We start from the raw sequence: 6,112 nt of genomic DNA on the forward strand, positions 1-6,112 counted from the left end.
TCTGATGTTGGCCATATTCAAAAATTTAACCCTCATTTCATACCCAGAGTCCATCACTTCTCTGTCAGAAGGTGACATGTTTCACTGTTGTCTCTAGGACTTTTGCTTCAGATGATCCCTGGGGAAAGGGGGGAAAGCAAGCCCCTCTCCCCCACCTTGGTTTGTGTCTCCTGGTTTAGGGGGTCATAGATTTTTTTTTAAACCCTTAACTTCCATTTTAGAATCAATACTGTGAATTGATCCCAAGGCAGAGGAGCAGTAAGGGCTAAAATGAGGGTAAAGTGCCTTACCCAGGGTCAGACACCTAGAAAGTGTTCAAGGTCACATTTGAACCCAGAACCTCCCTTCTCTGGGCTTGATTCTCAATCCACTGAGCAACCTAGCTACCCTAGAGTCATAGATGTTTAGTGTTGGAAAGGAACTTAGAGATCATAAAATCTACCACTAACCACACACGCACACACACACTTTACAGAAACTGAGGATGAGAGTCTAAGTGATTTGCCTAGAGCCACACAGTCAGTGTGTGACAGTCAGAATTTGAATTCAGACCTTCCTGAATCTAAGTACCCTATCCAATTCAATGCCTATCTAGTGGTGGGAGATTGGAAAATAGAGTACCTGTCTCACAGGTTGTGAGCCTGAGATGAGAATCTGAAGAAAACACTGCCTAGTCTGCCTAGAAAAATGTCTCCTTGTCCATCAAGAGCTAATCTGAGGAAGGAGTAGGCACTGTAGTTTCCTCTTGGGTCAGGAGGGGGCATTCTTACCATCCTTAAACAAGAGGGACCTCAGTGTCAAGGAATATCAAAATTCTATTTACAGGTAGAGCAGAACACAGAATCATAGGGGGAACCCTCTTCCCAGCCTTCTAGACCCTGTTGCTGTGTAGACGAGGAAAGAGGAATATAGAGAGGGCTGTGCAAGTGGCAGAACTGGGATTCCAACTTCCTCCTCTAATTCCAGTATCTTTGTCCCTGGAACAGGCTGCTTCACCTAAGTGAGAATCGACAATTCCTCTATAGCACCTCAAAAGCAGCCCCCCCCCCCCATCTGAAGACCTGCAGTGAAGAGAATCATAGATTTAGAGCCGGAAAGGGCTAGAGTAGGAGGGGGATGGGGTTGTCAGCCAGACCTACCCATTTTACAGATGAGAAAATTGAGGCCCGGGGATTAAGTAACTTGTCTAGTGTTGCTCAGATATTAAGCAGATGAGGTGTAATTTGAACAAGAATCTCTTATTGCTAATTTGGCAAATTTTTTAATACTTCAATAAGCATTTATTAAATGCTTACTGAATGTAAAGTTGGAGGCAATTGGGTGGGTCAGTGGATAGAATTCTGAGCCTAGAGTCAAGACCTGAGGTCAAATCTAGACTCTTCCTAACTAGTCGTGTGACCCTGAGGGAATCACTTAGCCTCTGCTTGCCCTAATTCATTGGAGGGGGAAATGGAAAACCACTCTAGTATCTGTTGTTTTTTTAAACCCTTACCTTCCTTCTTGGAGTCAATACTGTGTATTGGTTCCAAGGCAGAAGAGTGGAAAGGGTTAGGCAATGGGGGTTAAGTGACTTGCCCAGGGTCACACAGCTAAGAAGTGTCTGAGGCCAAATTTGAACCCAGGACTTCCTATCTCTAGGCCTGGTTCTCAATCCATTGAGTCACCCAGTATCTTTGCCATGAAAAATCAATGGACTATGATCCATGGGGTTGGGAAAAGTTGGACACTACAGCAATCAATGTACAGAGCACTGTGGATACCATAGAAGCAAAAGACTCGAGGAAGACAATATGCAAACAAATATGTACAAAACAGGCTATCCACAAGATCAGAAGAAAAGAAGTAACCAAGGGAAGGGACTGGAATCAAGTGGGCTAGGAGAAGGCTTCCTGGAGGGTGTGGGATTTTTGTTGAGACTTTAAGGAAGCATGGAAGGTCAGTAGTTAGAGTGGAGGAGAGATTTCCCCTGCCCCATGCTGCCTGTGGAACTCACTATCTCTTGCACCTTAAGCAATCAGAAAAGACCTCCGTCCTGCCTCCCCTCTACCATCAGCTTACAATTCTTTAGTTATTCCAACAGAAAGATGGGTTGACACTGATTTTTCTACTCTCTCAGATGTTCCCCCTTGTGGTCAATAGCATGAAACTGTTTAACCTCTCAGGCTAACTTTTCTTTCTCCAGAACAGCAAGCACCCATATTATTATTATTATACTATTATCCCTGTTACAGATGAGAAAACAGAGACTCTCAGCTTGTTGTTTGTCACACAGCTGGTAAGTGCTTGAGGCTTTGAACCCAGACCAAACTCCAAGTTCTTCTTTAAATGTTTTATTGATGCCTTAAAAAGCAACAAACATTGCTCTCACCTCCCATCTGTACTCCCATAGGCTCTTCCCACCTAACAAGAAAACAGCTAAACAAGCTGGCACCCTGGAAATATCTGACAGTCTAGGTCTCACTGTCCTATATACCTTCCTGAACCCCAACCCCAAATTCTCCTGTAAAGATGACAAATGAAATCAAACCAGTCAAAATGGCAACTTGACTCCTATTGGGCATCCACAATCCCTTTCTGACCCCAGATCCCAAGAGGAGGAGTGTCTGATCACCCCCTCAGAATCAGTGTTGTTGATTGCACTTAATTTGAGTTGGCTTCCATGTTGTGTAATTTACATTTCTATGATTGTTGTCATTGGGCATTTTGTTCTCCTGGCACAGCTTTCTTTGCCCATCAACAGTCCATATGAGTGTTCTGATGTTCTTCACAGTCATCATTTTCCAGCATGTGGTCACACACTGCCTCTAGTGCTGTTCACCGCAGATCAGTTAGCAAGCATCTGAGGAAAGCGGATTCTCTAGAACAAGATGGCAAAGGCATCATCTATTCTAGGAGTGTCATTGTCCATTCATTTCAGTTATGATCGACTCTTTGTGATGACTCCATTTTGGGTTTTCCTGGCAAAGATACTGGAGTGGTTTGCCATTTCCTTCTCTAGCTCATTTTACAGATAAGGAAACTGAGGCAACCCGAGTTAAGTGATTTACCCATGGACACACGGCTAGTAAGTGTGAGTCTGAGGCCAGATTTGAACTCAGGAAGACTCATCTTCCTGATTTCGGACCTGGCACTCTATCCATCGTGCCACCTCACTGCCTAGATGCTGACAAAATGAGTATCCGTTTCCAGGTATCAAAAGCCATCCATCCATACCCATGGGACGTGGGGGAGGCAAAAGGAGGGAATGAGCATTTATTGAGGGTCTACTGTGTGCCAGACATTCTGCTATGTGCTCAGCAAATATTATCTCATTCCATGGAAATGCATACACTGATACCCAAGGTCTCCAGGGCTTCCTTCAAAGCATGTCCTCATCTGTTATTTCCCTTATCCTGAGAGGATCCCAGGGAGCCAGGGAGGGGCAGGAATCATTACCCTTTTTTTTTATAGATGGGGAGATACTTGAGATATTGCAAGTGAAAGGGTGTAACTTGCCCAGAGTCATTCGGCAAGTCAGGATCAAAGATAGGAGAGAACCCAAGTTTCCTGAGCCCCAGATCATGTTGTGTACCTAGGCCTTGGCTCTGAAATACAAAAATAACCCAGAAGAAGGCTTCCCACTGTCTCCTCCCATCTGTTTGCCTTCTTCTGGGGCTTAGGCTGAATCTAGGTCCATGGAACAGCAGGGAGCGCTCTAGAGGTCCCTTGAGACTAAGGAGACTCAGATGGAAGGATGATTCACCAGGTTTCTCATGAACCCAACTCCCTAGTTTCCTGGCTGAGAGCCTGCCCCATAGCCGCAGGCAGGACAATGAAGAGGGAAGAAGACAGGGAGAGAAAGAGCTATGGGTCACCTGCACAAGAGACAAGCTTACTATGGGAGAAAATAGCTAATAAGGAGCAGAAAACTTAGCTTTCATGTGTCTTTCTTGGAGTCCCTTTGAGTATGGGAATCACTGAGGGAAATTTTCTCCCATTACCACATAACCCATTCCCTGGGTGCCTCAATTTCCTCATCTGTAAAATAAGCCAGAAAAGGAAATGGCAAACCACTCTCATATCTTTGCCAAGAAAACCCCAAATGGGATCACAAAGAGTCCTAGGTGACTAAACAACAACAATGTATAGCTGGAAAAGTGGGAAGAGAAGAGGCAGGAAGTACCTCCTTGGGGAGATCCAGGTAGACTTGGGGGCAGACTTATCCAGTTACCATACAAGTATACGTCAGCTTTGTTGTTGTTCAGTTGTGCCCAACTCTTCGTGACCCTGTTTGGGGTTTTCTTGGCACAGATGCCAAGTGGTTTGCCATTTCCTTCTCCAGCTCATTTTACAGATAAAGAAACCTAGGCAGAGTTAAGTGACTTGCCCACAGTCATATAGCTAGTAAGTGTGGGAGGCTGGATTTGAATTCAGGAAGAGGAGTCTTCTTGACTCCAGGCTTGGCACTTGATCCAATGCACCACCTAGGAGCTACCCTCATATATTAGTTAGACACCTGAAAAGTGTGTCTACTAATGAGTTTCAAGGAATAGACCAGGGCTAGTGAGAATTGTGGGAACCCTTCCTTCCAAAGGCTGACCTTGTACAAATCACTTCATCTATTTCTGTGTCCATTTTTTCATTTCCTGATGGAGAGTAAGCCTAGGGAATGAGATGACTTCTAGGCACTCTTTCAGGTTTGATATCTTTTATGATTGTTTCCCTTCCCCAACTAGAGGGAAAAAAGGGTTAAAGACCACAACCCTGACTAGTCCTTTATTGCTGCTGTTCAATTGTGTCCCTGTCCAACTCTTCTTGACCCCCTGTACCATAGCTATCCAGGGGGTTTTCTTGGCAAGGATACATGAGTGATTTGCCATTTCCTCCTCCAATGGATCTAAGGTAGCTTCTTATTATAGGTTAAGTGAATTGCCCAATGACCAATATGGAAGTTTTATTTTTTTAAAGTGACTTACCCAGGGTCACACAGCTAAATTTGAACCCAGGTCCTCTCAACTCCAGACCTGATGCTCTATCCACTGTACTATGTAGCTGTTCCCTATCCCATATTCATAAGAGTAATTGTTAGAGGCACACCCTAGCCATTATATTAAAATGGAAATAAAACTGGCCTCAACTTCAAGAGAAATGGGTTCTAGTCTTAGCTCTACTGCTAACTAAAACCATTTTAGTCTTTCTATGCCTTGGTTTCCTCCACTGTAAAATGGGGTGGTGGTGGTAATAATTGCATTGCTAGGCTAAGGTGAAGATTAAATTAAATAAGGGATGCGAAAGTACTAGAGGTTCACAAGCTCCTTGAGAGCAAAGCCTGGGGCATTTTTTATCTTTGTGCAGCCAGGGCTGCCATTTTTTGAATGGGTATTGGGATTTCATTGGCATCTGCCCTCCTCTGGTAGAGTGTTTGCTATCTAAAAGGCAGTATTAGAAAAGTTGCCTGAGACAAGGAGAAATTAAATGATTTGTCCTCTAGTATCTTTGTCAAGAAAATTCAAAATGAGCTCATGAAGATTCAGACATGATTAAAAAACAAATTAATAACAACACAAAGCTAGTATAGCTCATGGGTAGGATTTGAACCCAGGTCTCCTGACTTCAACTTGATCTCTATTACTCCATACTGTGCCACTCTTAAATAGCAGGCACTTTGATCCAGTAATACCATGACTAGGGTTGTATTCCAAGGAGATAAAAATAAAATTAAATTAAACAAAATAAAATAAAATTTTAAAAAAGGAAAGGACCTGCCTGTACAAAAATATTTATAGCTGCTCTTTTTGTGGTGACAAAGATTTGGAAACTAAAGGGATATCCCTCAACTGGGGAATGGGCTGAACAAATTGTGGGACATGACAGTTATAGAATACTATTATGCTATAAGAAACAATGAACAGGATGATCTCAGAAAGAACTGGACCTACATGAACTGATGCAGAGTGAAGTGAGCAGAACCAGGAAAATGTTATACACAGTAACAGCAATACTGTGGGATGATCAACTGAGATAGACTTCACTACTCTAGCAATGCAATGATACAGGACAATTCTGGGGGACTTGGGACAAAGAATGTTCTCCAGGGCCAAAGAAAGAATTGTTGGAGTCAGAATGCAGACAA

The sequence above is a fragment of the Monodelphis domestica genome, chromosome 1 (genome assembly GCF_027887165.1).
Source record: "Monodelphis domestica isolate mMonDom1 chromosome 1, mMonDom1.pri, whole genome shotgun sequence".
Taxonomy (NCBI): Eukaryota; Metazoa; Chordata; class Mammalia; order Didelphimorphia; family Didelphidae; genus Monodelphis; species Monodelphis domestica.